At 46.2% G+C, this 16,003-nt stretch overlaps 1 protein-coding gene across 3 annotated transcripts in view; it reads left to right on the top strand.

Annotated features, from left to right (window-relative positions):
• Positions 1–275: 275 nt before the first annotated feature.
• PLD2 (phospholipase D2) overlaps positions 276–16,003 on the top strand; it is a 91,433-nt gene continuing 75,705 nt past the window's right edge. The window contains exon 1 of one of the 3 annotated variants that reach the window (XM_069767458.1): positions 276–387. The gene's annotated coding sequence lies outside the window, so the exon portion shown is untranslated. Of the gene's footprint in view, positions 416–16,003 lie in introns of all 3 variants that reach the window. The other 2 variants (XM_069767457.1, XM_069767459.1) reach the window with 2 other exon arrangements.

Genomic DNA, 16,003 nt, shown 5'->3' with positions numbered 1-16,003 from the left:
GGTCACGGTGTAGCGGTGTGTATGTATACGGTGTGTACAGGTCACGGTGTAGCGGTGTGTATATACGGTGTGTACAGGTCACGGTGCAGCGGTGTGTGTATATATACGGTGTGTACAGGTCACGGTGTAGCGGTGTGTATATACGGTGTGTACAGGTCACGGTGTAGCGGTGTGTATGTATACGGTGTGTACAGGTCACGGTGTAGCATGTGCTGTGGGATTGTGTCCCTCTTCCAGCTCTTCCTCCTCCTCTGGGCGTTGCTGGATTGCTGGCACGGTGTCCCAGGGAGGGGCAGTGTGTGGCTGACAGGACGGTGGCGGGGTGCACACTGTGCAGGATGGCGGCGCAGTGAGGTGAAGTCCCAGAAGTGACGCTCAGCAGCTGAGGTGACGGTGTGCGGGCACAGGACCCTGTGTGAGTGCCGCTGATGGGGGTCGTGGTGTTCGGCGGCTGTGCTGACTGTATACTGCAGTGCAGAGGGGAGAGTGCGGCACAGGACACTGCGCAGGAATAGCAGAGCCGGCCACAGGATGGAGTGGGGGAATGTGTCATCATCTCTGCGGAAATAGCCGAGTTGGATGTGCTGTTGATGACATGAGGCCTGTAGGAATAGTGTAATAATGGCAGATGTGTTAATAACCTGTGTAGTGCAGGAGTAGCAGAGCTGGGTATGACGGTTAGCGGTGTAGTGTGGGTGATGGATGCGGAGCAGCAGAGCTGGGTGTGATGGATAGTTGTGGGTGACAGGAGTGGAGTGGCAGAGCTGGGTATGACGGTTAGCGGTGTAGTGTGGGTGATAGATGCGGAGCAGCAGAGCTGGGTATGACGGTTAGCGGTGTAGTGTGGGTGATAGATGCGGAGTAGCAGAGCTGGGTATGACGGTTAGCGGTGTAGTGTGGGTGATAGATGCGGAGCAGCAGAGCTGGGTATGACGGTTAGCGGTGTAGTGTGGGTGATAGATGCGGAGTAGCAGAGCTGGGTATGACGGTTAGCGGTGTAGTGTGGGTGATAGATGCGGAGTAGCAGAGCTGGGGATGACGGTTAGCGGTGTAGTGTGGGTGACAGGAGCGGAGTAGCAGAGCTGGGTATGACGGTCAGCGGTGTAGTGTGGGTGATGGATGCGGAGCAGCAGAGCTGGGTATGAGGGTTAGCGGTGTAGTGTGGGTGATGGATGCGGAGCAGCAGAGCTGGGTGTGATGGATAGTTGTGGGTGACAGGAGCGGAGTAGCAGAGCTGGGTATGACGGTTAGCGGTGTAGTGTGGGTGATGGATGCGGAGCAGCAGAGCTGGGTATGAGGGTTAGCGGTGTAGTGTGGGTGATGGATGCGGAGTAGCAGAGCTGGGTATGACGGTTAGCGGTGTAGTGTAGGTGATAGATGCGGAGTAGCAGAGCTGGGTATGAGGGTTAGCGGTGTAGTGTGGGCGATGGATGCGGAGTAGCAGAGCTGGGTATGACGGTTAGCGGTGTAGTTTGGGTGACAGGAGCGGAGTAGCAGAGCTGGGTATGACGGTTAGCGGTGTAGTTTGGGTGACAGGAGCGGAGCAGCAGAGCTGGGTATGACGGTTAGCGGTGTAGTGTGGGTGACAGGAGCGGAGTAGCAGAGCTGGGTATGACGGTTAGCGGTGTAGTGTGGGTGACAGGAGCGGAGCAGCAGAGCTGGGTATGACGGTTAGCGGTGTAGTGTGGGTGATAGATGTGGAGTAGCAGAGCTGGGTATGACGGTTAGCGGTGTAGTGTGGGTGATGGATGCGGAGCAGCAGAGCTGGGTATGACGGTTAGCGGTGTAGTGTGGGCGATGGATGCGGAGCAGCAGAGCTGGGTATGACGGTTAGCGGTGTAGTGTGGGTGATGGATGCGGAGCAGCAGAGCTGGGTATGACGGTTAGCGGTGTAGTGTGGGTGACAGGAGCGGAGCAGCAGAGCTGGGTATGACGGTTAGCGGTGTAGTGTGGGCGATGGATGCGGAGCAGCAGAGCTGGGTATGACGGTTAGCGGTGTAGTTTGGGCGATGGATGCGGAGTAGCAGAGCTGGGTATGACGGTTAGCGGTGTAGTTTGGGTGACAGGAGCGGAGCAGCAGAGCTGGGTATGACGGTCAGCGGTGTAGTGTGGGCGATGGATGCGGAGTAGCAGAGCTGGGTATGACGGTTAGCGGTGTAGTTTGGGTGACAGGAGCGGAGTAGCAGAGCTGGGTATGACGGTTAGCGGTGTAGTGTAGGTGATGGATGCGGAGCAGCAGAGCTGGGTATGACGGTTAGCGGTGTAGTGTGGGCGATGGATGCGGAGCAGCAGAGCTGGGTATGATGGTTAGCGGTGTAGTGTGGGTGACAGGAGCGGAGTAGCAGAGCTGGGTATGACGGTTAGCGGTGTAGTGTGGGCGATGGATGCGGAGTAGCAGAGCTGGGTATGACGGTTAGCGGTGTAGTTTGGGTGACAGGAGCGGAGTAGCAGAGCTGGGTATGACGGTTAGCGGTGTAGTTTGGGTGACAGGAGTGGAGTAGCAGAGCTGGGTATGACGGTTAGCGGTGTAGTTTGGGTGACAGGAGCGGAGCAGCAGAGCTGGGTATGACGGTTAGCGGTGTAGTGTGGGTGACAGGAGCGGAGTAGCAGAGCTGGGTATGACGGTTAGCGGTGTAGTGTGGGTGACAGGAGCGGAGTAGCAGAGCTGGGTATGACGGTTAGCGGTGTAGTGTGGGTGACAGGAGCGGAGTAGCAGAGCTGGGTATGACGGTTAGCGGTGTAGTGTGGGTGACAGGAGCGGAGTAGCAGAGCTGGGTATGACGGTTAGCGGTGTAGTGTGGGTGACAGGAGCGGAGCAGCAGAGCTGGGTATGACGGTTAGCGGTGTAGTTTGGGTGACAGGAGCGGAGCAGCAGAGCTGGGTATGACGGTTAGCGGTGTAGTTTGGGTGACAGGAGTGGAGTAGCAGAGCTGGGTATGACGGTTAGCGGTGTAGTGTGGGTGATGGATGCGGAGTAGCAGAGCTGGGTATGACGGTTAGCGGTGTAGTGTGGGTGATAGATGTGGAGTAGCAGAGCTGGGTATGACGGTTAGCGGTGTAGTGTGGGTGACAGGAGCGGAGCAGCAGAGCTGGGTATGACGGTTAGCGGTGTAGTTTGGGTGACAGGAGTGGAGTAGCAGAGCTGGGTATGACGGTTAGAGGTGTAGTGTGGGTGACAGGAGCGGAGCAGCAGAGCTGGGTATGACGGTTAGCGGTGTAGTTTGGGTGACAGGAGTGGAGTAGCAGAGCTGGGTATGACGGTTAGCGGTGTAGTGTGGGTGATGGATGTGGAGTAGCAGAGCTGGGTATGACGGTTAGCGGTGTAGTGTGGGCGATGGATGCGGAGTAGCAGAGCTGGGTATGACGGTTAGCGGTGTAGTTTGGGTGACAGGAGCGGAGTAGCAGAGCTGGGTATGACGGTTAGCGGTGTAGTTTGGGTGACAGGAGTGGAGTAGCAGAGCTGGGTATGACGGTTAGCGGTGTAGTGTGGGCGATGGATGCGGAGTAGCAGAGCTGGGTATGACGGTTAGCGGTGTAGTGTGGGTGATGGATGCGGAGCAGCAGAGCTGGGTATGACGGTTAGCGGTGTAGTTTGGGTGACAGGAGCGGAGCAGCAGAGCTGGGTATGACGGTTAGCGGTGTAGTGTGGGTGACAGGAGCGGAGCAGCAGAGCTGGGTATGACGGTTAGCGGTGTAGTGTGGGTGATAGATGCGGAGTAGCAGAGCTGGGTATGACGGTTAGCGGTGTAGTGTGGGCGATGGATGCGGAGTAGCAGAGCTGGGTATGACGGTTAGCGGTGTAGTGTGGGTGACAGGAGCGGAGCAGCAGAGCTGGGTATGACGGTTAGCGGTGTAGTGTGGGTGACAGGAGCGGAGCAGCAGAGCTGGGTATGACGGTTAGCGGTGTAGTGTGGGTGATAGATGCGGAGTAGCAGAGCTGGGTATGACGGTTAGCGGTGTAGTGTGGGTGACAGGAGCGGAGCAGCAGAGCTGGGTATGATGGTTAGCGGTGTAGTGTGGGTGACAGGAGCGGAGTAGCAGAGCTGGGTATGACGGTTAGCGGTGTAGTGTGGGTGACAGGAGCGGAGTAGCAGAGCTGGGTATGACGGTTAGCGGTGTAGTGTGGGTGATAGATGCGGAGTAGCAGAGCTGGGTATGACGGTTAGCGGTGTAGTGTGGGTGACAGGAGCGGAGTAGCAGAGCTGGGTATGACGGTTAGCGGTGTAGTGTGGGTGACAGGAGCGGAGTAGCAGAGCTGGGTATGATGGTTAGCGGTGTAGTGTGGGTGATAGATGCGGAGTAGCAGAGCTGGGTATGACGGTTAGCGGTGTAGTGTGGGTGACAGGAGCGGAGTAGCAGAGCTGGGTATGACGGTTAGCGGTGTAGTGTGGGTGACAGGAGCGGAGCAGCAGAGCTGGGTATGACGGTTAGCGGTGTAGTGTGGGTGATAGATGTGGAGTAGCAGAGCTGGGTATGACGGTTAGCGGTGTAGTGTGGGTGACAGGAGCGGAGTAGCAGAGCTGGGTATGACGGTTAGCGGTGTAGTGTGGGCGATGGATGCGGAGTAGCAGAGCTGGGTATGACGGTTAGCGGTGTAGTGTGGGTGATGGATGCGGAGTAGCAGAGCTGGGTATGACGGTTAGCGGTGTAGTGTGGGTGACAGGAGCGGAGTAGCAGAGCTGGGTATGACGGTTAGCGGTGTAGTGTGGGTGATAGATGTGGAGTAGCAGAGCTGGGTATGACGGTTAGCGGTGTAGTGTGGGTGACAGGAGCGGAGCAACAGAGCTGGGTATGACGGTTAGCGGTGTAGTGTGGGCGATGGATGCGGAGTAGCAGAGCTGGGTATGACGGTTAGCGGTGTAGTGTGGGTGATAGATGCGGAGCAGCAGAGCTGGGTATGACGGTTAGCGGTGTAGTGTGGGTGACAGGAGCGGAGTAGCAGAGCTGGGTATGACGGTTAGCGGTGTAGTGTGGGTGATGGATGCGGAGCAGCAGAGCTGGGTATGACGGTTAGCGGTGTAGTGTGGGCGATGGATGCGGAGTAGCAGAGCTGGGTATGATGGTCAGCGGTGTAGTGTGGGCGATGGATGCGGAGCAGCAGAGCTGGGTATGATGGTCAGCGGTGTAGTGTGGGCGATGGATGCGGAGTAGCAGAGCTGGGTATGATGGTCAGCGGTGTAGTGTGGGCGATGGATGCGGAGCAGCAGAGCTGGGTATGACGGTTAGCGGTGTAGTTTGGGTGACAGGAGCGGAGCAGCAGAGCTGGGTATGACGGTTAGCGGTGTAGTGTGGGTGATGGATGCGGAGCAGCAGAGCTGGGTATGACGGTTAGCGGTGTAGTGTGGGTGATGGATGCGGAGTAGCAGAGCTGGGTATGATGGTCAGCGGTGTAGTGTGGGCGATGGATGCGGAGCAGCAGAGCTGGGTATGACGGTTAGCGGTGTAGTTTGGGTGACAGGAGCGGAGCAGCAGAGCTGGGTATGACGGTTAGCGGTGTAGTGTGGGCGATGGATGCGGAGTAGCAGAGCTGGGTATGATGGTTAGCGGTGTAGTTTGGGTGACAGGAGCGGAGCAGCAGAGCTGGGTATGACGGTCAGCGGTGTAGTGTGGGCGATGGATGCGGAGCAGCAGAGCTGGGTATGACGGTTAGCGGTGTAGTTTGGGTGACAGGAGCGGAGCAGCAGAGCTGGGTATGACGGTCAGCGGTGTAGTGTGGGCGATGGATGCGGAGCAGCAGAGCTGGGTATGATGGTCAGCGGTGTAGTGTGGGCGATGGATGCGGAGCAGCAGAGCTGGGTATGACGGTTAGCGGTGTAGTTTGGGTGACAGGAGCGGAGCAGCAGAGCTGGGTATGACGGTTAGCGGTGTAGTGTGGGTGATGGATGCGGAGCAGCAGAGCTGGGTATGACGGTTAGCGGTGTAGTGTGGGTGATGGATGCGGAGTAGCAGAGCTGGGTATGATGGTCAGCGGTGTAGTGTGGGCGATGGATGCGGAGCAGCAGAGCTGGGTATGACGGTTAGCGGTGTAGTTTGGGTGACAGGAGCGGAGCAGCAGAGCTGGGTATGACGGTTAGCGGTGTAGTGTGGGCGATGGATGCGGAGTAGCAGAGCTGGGTATGACGGTTAGCGGTGTAGTGTGGGTGATAGATGCGGAGTAGCAGAGCTGGGTATGACGGTCAGCGGTGTAGTGTGGGTGACAGGAGCGGAGTAGCAGAGCTGGGTATGACGGTTAGCGGTGTAGTGTGGGTGACAGGAGCGGAGTAGCAGAGCTGGGTATGACGGTTAGCGGTGTAGTGTGGGTGACAGGAGCGGAGTAGCAGAGCTGGGTATGACGGTTAGCGGTGTAGTGTGGGCGATGGATGCGGAGTAGCAGAGCTGGGTATGATGGTTAGCGGTGTAGTGTGGGTGACAGGAGCGGAGTAGCAGAGCTGGGTATGACGGTTAGCGGTGTAGTGTGGGTGATAGATGCGGAGTAGCAGAGCTGGGTATGACGGTTAGCGGTGTAGTGTGGGTGACAGGAGCGGAGTAGCAGAGCTGGGTATGACGGTTAGCGGTGTAGTGTGGGCGATGGATGCGGAGTAGCAGAGCTGGGTATGACGGTTAGCGGTGTAGTGTGGGTGACAGGAGCGGAGTAGCAGAGCTGGGTATGACGGTTAGCGGTGTAGTGTGGGTGACAGGAGCGGAGTAGCAGAGCTGGGTATGACGGTTAGCGGTGTAGTGTGGGTGACAGGAGCGGAGCAGCAGAGCTGGGTATGACGGTTAGCGGTGTAGTGTGGGCGATGGATGCGGAGTAGCAGAGCTGGGTATGACGGTTAGCGGTGTAGTGTGGGTGATAGATGCGGAGTAGCAGAGCTGGGTATGACGGTTAGCGGTGTAGTGTGGGTGACAGGAGCGGAGCAGCAGAGCTGGGTATGACGGTTAGCGGTGTAGTGTGGGTGATAGATGCGGAGTAGCAGAGCTGGGTATGACGGTTAGCGGTGTAGTGTGGGTGACAGGAGCGGAGTAGCAGAGCTGGGTATGACGGTTAGCGGTGTAGTGTGGGTGATGGATGCGGAGCAGCAGAGCTGGGTATGACGGTTAGCGGTGTAGTGTGGGTGACAGGAGCGGAGCAGCAGAGCTGGGTATGACGGTTAGCGGTGTAGTGTGGGCGATGGATGCGGAGTAGCAGAGCTGGGTATGACGGTTAGCGGTGTAGTGTGGGTGACAGGAGCGGAGTAGCAGAGCTGGGTATGACGGTTAGCGGTGTAGTGTGGGTGACAGGAGCGGAGCAGCAGAGCTGGGTATGACGGTTAGCGGTGTAGTGTGGGTGATAGATGCGGAGTAGCAGAGCTGGGTATGACGGTTAGCGGTGTAGTGTGGGCGATGGATGCGGAGTAGCAGAGCTGGGTATGACGGTTAGCGGTGTAGTGTGGGTGACAGGAGCGGAGTAGCAGAGCTGGGTATGATGGTTAGCGGTGTAGTGTGGGCGATGGATGCGGAGTAGCAGAGCTGGGTATGACGGTTAGCGGTGTAGTGTGGGCGATGGATGCGGAGTAGCAGAGCTGGGTATGACGGTTAGCGGTGTAGTGTGGGTGACAGGAGCGGAGTAGCAGAGCTGGGTATGACGGTTAGCGGTGTAGTGTGGGTGATAGATGCGGAGTAGCAGAGCTGGGTATGACGGTTAGCGGTGTAGTGTGGGTGACAGGAGCGGAGCAGCAGAGCTGGGTATGACGGTTAGCGGTGTAGTGTGGGCGATGGATGCGGAGTAGCAGAGCTGGGTATGACGGTTAGCGGTGTAGTGACAGTGATGAGTGATACATTTATCTACATGAAGTGACATTGACCACTTACTTGTGTGCCTGGGGCAGGAATGTAGCAGAGCCGGTGTGTGTAGTATCGCCATGTGCTCAGGTGTATACATCATGCACAGAGCCACAGCTCGCCTACCGCACCTCCACCTCCCCCAGCCTCCATTATTGATGTAGTGCCGCCACACCTCTCTGGTTAACCCTTTACTGTCTGAGCGGAAGACGCTGTCACAAAAAATTTAAAATGCACCCCCTCCTACAGAGGGAAATGTTCAGACTGCACCTGATGTTCTGTATCTGGAAATATGAAACTGGTCGGTCCACGTGTATATGCTGTACGCTCCCCGTGATGTGCACGGATGCTCAGTATAGTGTGTGTGTGTGTAATATACGGTATAATGTGTGTGTGTAATATACGGTATAATGTGTGTGTAATATACGGTATAATGTGTGTGTGTAATATACGGTATAATGTGTGTGTAATATACGGTATAATGTGTGTGTAATATACGGTATAATGTGTGTGTAATATACAGTATAATGTGTGTGTAATATACGGTATAATGTGTGTGTAATATACAGTATAATGTGTGTGTAATATACAGTATAATGTGTGTGTAATATATGGTATAATGTGTGTGTAATATACGGTATAATGTGTGTGTAATATACGGTATAATGTGTGTGTGTAATATACAGTATAATGTGTGTGTAATATATGGTATAATGTGTGTGTAATATACGGTATAATGTGTGTGTAATATACGGTATAATGTGTGTGTAATATACAGTATAATGTGTGTGTAATATACGGTATAATGTGTGTGTAATATACGGTATAATGTGTGTGTGTAATATACGGTATAATGTGTGTGTAATATACAGTATAATGTGTGTGTGTAATATACAGTATAATGTGTGTGTAATATACGGTATAATGTGTGTGTGTAATATACAGTATAATGTGTGTGTAATATACGGTATAATGTGTGTGTAATATACAGTATAATGTGTGTGTAATATACAGTATAATGTGTGTGTGTAATATACAGTATAATGTGTGTGTAATATACGGTATAATGTGTGTGTAATATACGGTATAATGTGTGTGTAATATACGGTATAATGTGTGTGTAATATACAGTATAATGTGTGTGTAATATACAGTATAATGTGTGTGTGTAATATACAGTATAATGTGTGTGTAATATACGGTATAATGTGTGTGTAATATATGGTATAATGTGTGTGTAATATACAGTATAATGTGTGTGTAATATACGGTATAATGTGTGTGTGTAATATACGGTATAATGTGTGTGTGTAATATACAGTATAATGTGTGTGTAATATACGGTATAATGTGTGTGTAATATACAGTATAATGTGTGTGTAATATACGGTATAATGTGTGTGTGTAATATACGGTATAATGTGTGTGTGTGTAATATACAGTATAATGTGTGTGTAATATACGGTATAATGTGTGTGTAATATACGGTATAATGTGTGTGTAATATACGGTATAATGTGTGTGTGTAATATACGGTATAATGTGTGTGTAATATACAGTATAATGTGTGTGTAATATACGGTATAATGTGTGTGTAATATACAGTATAATGTGTGTGTAATATACGGTATAATGTGTGTGTAATATACGGTATAATGTGTGTGTAATATACAGTATAATGTGTGTGTAATATACGGTATAATGTGTGTGTAATATACAGTATAATGTGTGTGTAATATACGGTATAATGTGTGTGTAATATACGGTATAATGTGTGTGTAATATACGGTATAATGTGTGTGTGTAATATACAGTATAATGTGTGTGTGTGTAATATACGGTATAATGTGTGTGTAATATACGGTATAATGTGTGTGTAATATACGGTATAATGTGTGTGTAATATACGGTATAATGTGTGTGTGTAATATACGGTATAATGTGTGTGTAATATACAGTATAATGTGTGTGTAATATACGGTATAATGTGTGTGTAATATACAGTATAATGTGTGTGTAATATACGGTATAATGTGTGTGTAATATACGGTATAATGTGTGTGTAATATACAGTATAATGTGTGTGTAATATACGGTATAATGTGTGTGTAATATACAGTATAATGTGTGTGTAATATACGGTATAATGTGTGTGTAATATACGGTATAATGTGTGTGTAATATACGGTATAATGTGTGTGTAATATACGGTATAATGTGTGTGTAATATACGGTATAATGTGTGTGTAATATACGGTATAATGTGTGTGTAATATACAGTATAATGTGTGTGTAATATACGGTATAATGTGTGTGTGTAATATACAGTATAATGTGTGTGTGTAATATACAGTATAATGTGTGTGTAATATACGGTATAATGTGTGTGTAATATATGGTATAATGTGTGTGTAATATACAGTATAATGTGTGTGTAATATACAGTATAATGTGTGTGTAATATACGGTATAATGTGTGTGTAATATACGGTATAATGTGTGTGTAATATACGGTATAATGTGTGTGTGTAATATACAGTATAATGTGTGTGTGTAATATATGGTATAATGTGTGTGTAATATATGGTATAATGTGTGTGTAATATACGGTATAATGTGTGTGTGTAATATACAGTATAATGTGTGTGTGTAATATACAGTATAATGTGTGTGTAATATACGGTATAATGTGTGTGTAATATATGGTATAATGTGTGTGTAATATACAGTATAATGTGTGTGTAATATACAGTATAATGTGTGTGTAATATACGGTATAATGTGTGTGTAATATACAGTATAATGTGTGTGTAATATACGGTATAATGTGTGTGTGTAATATACAGTATAATGTGTGTGTGTAATATACGGTATAATGTGTGTGTAATATATGGTATAATGTGTGTGTAATATACGGTATAATGTGTGTGTAATATACAGTATAATGTGTGTGTAATATACGGTATAATGTGTGTGTAATATACAGTATAATGTGTGTGTAATATACAGTATAATGTGTGTGTAATATACGGTATAATGTGTGTGTAATATACGGTATAATGTGTGTGTGTAATATACAGTATAATGTGTGTGTAATATACGGTATAATGTGTGTGTAATATACGGTATAATGTGTGTGTGTGTGTGTAATATACGGTATAATGTGTGTGTGTAATATACAGTATAATGTGTGTGTGTAATATACAGTATAATGTGTGTGTGTAATATACAGTATAATGTGTGTGTAATATACGGTATAATGTGTGTGTGTAATATACAGTATAATGTGTGTGTGTAATATACGGTATAATGTGTGTGTAATATACAGTATAATGTGTGTGTGTAATATACGGTATAATGTGTGTGTGTAATATACAGTATAATGTGTGTGTGTAATATATGGTATAATGTGTGTGTAATATACAGTATAATGTGTGTGTAATATACAGTATAATGTGTGTGTGTAATATACGGTATAATGTGTGTGTAATATACAGTATAATGTGTGTGTGTAATATACGGTATAATGTGTGTGTGTAATATACAGTATAATGTGTGTGTGTAATATATGGTATAATGTGTGTGTAATATACAGTATAATGTGTGTGTAATATACGGTATAATGTGTGTGTGTAATATACAGTATAATGTGTGTGTAATATACGGTATAATGTGTGTGTAATATACGGTATAATGTGTGTGTGTAATATACAGTATAATGTGTGTGTGTAATATATGGTATAATGTGTGTGTAATATACAGTATAATGTGTGTGTAATATACAGTATAATGTGTGTGTGTAATATACGGTATAATGTGTGTGTAATATACAGTATAATGTGTGTGTGTAATATACGGTATAATGTGTGTGTGTAATATATGGTATAATGTGTGTGTAATATACGGTATAATGTGTGTGTAATATACAGTATAATGTGTGTGTGTAATATACGGTATAATGTGTGTGTGTAATATATGGTATAATGTGTGTGTAATATACAGTATAATGTGTGTGTGTAATATACGGTATAATGTGTGTGTGTAATATATGGTATAATGTGTGTGTAATATACGGTATAATGTGTGTGTAATATACAGTATAATGTGTGTGTGTAATATACAGTATAATGTGTGTGTGTAATATACGGTATAATGTGTGTGTAATATACAGTATAATGTGTGTGTGTAATATACGGTATAATGTGTGTGTGTAATATATGGTATAATGTGTGTGTAATATACGGTATAATGTGTGTGTAATATACGGTATAATGTGTGTGTGTAATATACAGTATAATGTGTGTGTAATATACGGTATAATGTGTGTGTAATATACGGTATAATGTGTGTGTAATATACGGTATAATGTGTGTGTGTAATATACAGTATAATGTGTGTGTGTAATATACAGTATAATGTGTGTGTAATATACGGTATAATGTGTGTGTAATATATGGTATAATGTGTGTGTGTGTGTGTAATATACGGTATAATGTGTGTGTGTAATATACAGTATAATGTGTGTGTGTAATATACAGTATAATGTGTGTGTAATATACGGTATAATGTGTGTGTAATATACGGTATAATGTGTGTGTGTGTGTGTAATATACGGTATAATGTGTGTGTGTAATATACAGTATAATGTGTGTGTGTAATATACAGTATAATGTGTGTGTAATATACGGTATAATGTGTGTGTAATATATGGTATAATGTGTGTGTAATATACAGTATAATGTGTGTGTAATATACAGTATAATGTGTGTGTAATATACGGTATAATGTGTGTGTAATATACGGTATAATGTGTGTGTAATATACGGTATAATGTGTGTGTAATATACGGTATAATGTGTGTGTAATATACGGTATAATGTGTGTGTAATATATGGTATAATGTGTGTGTAATATACGGTATAATGTGTGTGTAATATACGGTATAATGTGTGTGTGTAATATACGGTATAATGTGTGTGTGTAATATACGGTATAATGTGTGTGTAATATACGGTATAATGTGTGTGTAATATATGGTATAATGTGTGTGTAATATACGGTATAATGTGTGTGTAATATACGGTATAATGTGTGTGTGTAATATACGGTATAATGTGTGTGTGTAATATACAGTATAATGTGTGTGTGTAATATACGGTATAATGTGTGTGTGTAATATACAGTATAATGTGTGTGTGTAATATATGGTATAATGTGTGTGTAATATACGGTATAATGTGTGTGTAATATATGGTATAATGTGTGTGTAATATACAGTATAATGTGTGTGTAATATACAGTATAATGTGTGTGTAATATACGGTATAATGTGTGTGTAATATACGGTATAATGTGTGTGTAATATACGGTATAATGTGTGTGTGTAATATACGGTATAATGTGTGTGTGTAATATACGGTATAATGTGTGTGTAATATACGGTATAATGTGTGTGTAATATACGGTATAATGTGTGTGTAATATACGGTATAATGTGTGTGTAATATACGGTATAATGTGTGTGTGTAATATACGGTATAATGTGTGTGTGTAATATACAGTATAATGTGTGTGTAATATACGGTATAATGTGTGTGTAATATACGGTATAATGTGTGTGTAATATATGGTATAATGTGTGTGTAATATACGGTATAATGTGTGTGTAATATACGGTATAATGTGTGTGTAATATACAGTATAATGTGTGTGTAATATACAGTATAATGTGTGTGTAATATACAGTATAATGTGTGTGTAATATACAGTATAATGTGTGTGTAATATACGGTATAATGTGTGTGTAATATACGGTATAATGTGTGTGTGTAATATACAGTATAATGTGTGTGTAATATACGGTATAATGTGTGTGTAATATACGGTATAATGTGTGTGTGTAATATACGGTATAATGTGTGTGTGTAATATACAGTATAATGTGTGTGTGTAATATACAGTATAATGTGTGTGTAATATATGGTATAATGTGTGTGTGTAATATACGGTATAATGTCGCGTGGAAATGAGGGATATGTGAGATTATGTGACTTGTATCTGCCATTTTTCGCCAGTTTTCTCACTAGCCCGTACCTCTGATGTCTGAGCTTCTGTAATGTTTCCCACACACAGTGTCTCCTACCTCTCTGTAGCTCGTGTTCAGACGCAGCAGAATGGCAGGCTTTACACAACCATACTGAGCGGTGTAGCTGTGAGTCCAGCTATGTGATGGGATAAAACACTAGAGAGCTTCAGCATGGAGTACTGAACCTTGTAGCTGTGAATCCATCCAGCTCCGGGGTGAGATAAAAAACGAACTAGAAATCTACTGTCCCATTTTTCTACCACTCTTCCCCACCCTAGTTAGCTGGTAATCTGCCTAAGGGCTTGTTTCCACTTGCGAGAAGCACGTCCGTGTCTCGCATGTGAAAACAAAGCTCTGGCGCCGGCACTCCGGAGCGGAGCGTGCGGCCGCATAGCAACACATGGAGCCGCACGCTCTGCTCCTAAGTGCCGGCACCAGAGCTTGGTTTCCACATGCGAGACACAGACGTATATCTCACAAGTGGAAACAAGCCCTAACAGTGAATGATGACTGCAGGAGGCAGAGGGAGAAGTGGCTCATAAGTGGGGAAAGAAGCAGATTTTCCTGATGAGCTACATTACCCTGTTTATTATTGTTCCTTTTCACCAAGTTTCTTTGAATAATAAGATTTTCCCTGAATACTATGAATCATCCGCTGCTATTTCCTGTTTCCCAGTATTTAACTATTTTCTCGCTGCTTATTCTCGGAGGTGTTTTATAGTCTGAGTTAGGCTACTTTCACACTAGCGTCAGAATCTCCCCGTCGCAATGCGTCGGGGAGAGTTTCCGACGCTAGCGTTTAACGCATTGCACAATGGAGGCAGCAGATGCATTTCTCCGGCGCATCCGCTGCCCCATTGTAAGGTGCGGGGAGGTGGGGGCAGAGTTCCGGCCGCGCATGCGCGGTCGGAAAAAGCGGTCGGTCAGGAGCAAAAAACGTTACATGTAACGTTTTTTTGCTCCCGACGGTCCGCCAAAGCACGACGCATCCGTCGCTCGACAGATGCGACGTGTGGCAATCCGTCGCAAATGCGTCGTCAATGCAAGTCTATGGGGAAAAAACGCATCCTGCAAGCACTTTTGCAGGATGCGTTTTTTCTGGAAAACGACGCATTGTGACGGATTGCAGAAAACGCTAGTGTGAAAGTAGCCTTACCTGTACAGTGGAGAAAATAAGTATTTGATACAATAGAAAAACAGAACTTAATATTTGGTCCAGAAACCTTAGTTTGCATTTACAGAGGTCAGATGTTTCCTGTAGTTGCTGACCAGGTTTGCACACACTGCAGCAGGGATTTTGGCCCCCTCCCCCATACAGGTCTTCTCCAGATCTTTCAGGTTTTGGGGCGGTCGCTGGGCAACATTGAGTTTCAGCTTCCTCCAAAGATTTTATATAGGGCTGAGGTCTGTAGACTGGCTAGGCCACTCCAGGACAATGAAATGCTTCTTACGGAGCCGCTCCTTAGTTGCCCTGATTGTGTGTTTCGGGTTTTTGTCATGCTGGAAGACCCAGCCACGACCCATCTTCAATGCTCTTACTGAGGAAAGGAGGTTGTTGGCCAAAATCTCACCTGCGCTCTGAATGAAGGCCTGTATCTACAATATATGGTTGAGTCTGGACTTATAAATGCTCAGGATGTATTATGTATCCACAGGGAGGGTTCTCCAGAATTCCAGTGTATGTTCTTTATGGTCGTGTAGTCTATGCGGGAGTCTACATGCTCGCATCTTCTCTGCGGGAGCACCTGCGCTCTGAATGAAGGCCTGTATCTACAATATATGGTTGAGTCTGGACTTATAAATGCTCAGGATGTATTATGTATCCACAGGGAGGGTTCTCCAGAATTCCAGTGTGTTCTTTATGGTCGTGTAGTCTGAGCAGGAGTCTGCATGCTCGCATCTTCTCTGCGGGAGCACCTGCGCTCTGAATGAAGGCCTGTATCTACAATATATGGTTGAGTCTGGACCTATAAATGCTCAGGATGTATTATGTATCCACAGGGAGGGTTCTCCAGAATTCCAGTGTGTTCTTTATGGTCGTGTAGTCTGAGCAGGAGTCTGCATGCTCGCATCTTCTCTGCGGGAGCACCTGCGCTCTGAATGAAGGCCTGTATCTAC

Source organism: Ranitomeya imitator, chromosome 4 (assembly GCF_032444005.1).
Source record: "Ranitomeya imitator isolate aRanImi1 chromosome 4, aRanImi1.pri, whole genome shotgun sequence".
Taxonomy (NCBI): Eukaryota; Metazoa; Chordata; class Amphibia; order Anura; family Dendrobatidae; genus Ranitomeya; species Ranitomeya imitator.
Note: the sequence above shows the minus strand (reverse complement) of the source record. Positions and strands in the feature narration are given on the sequence as shown.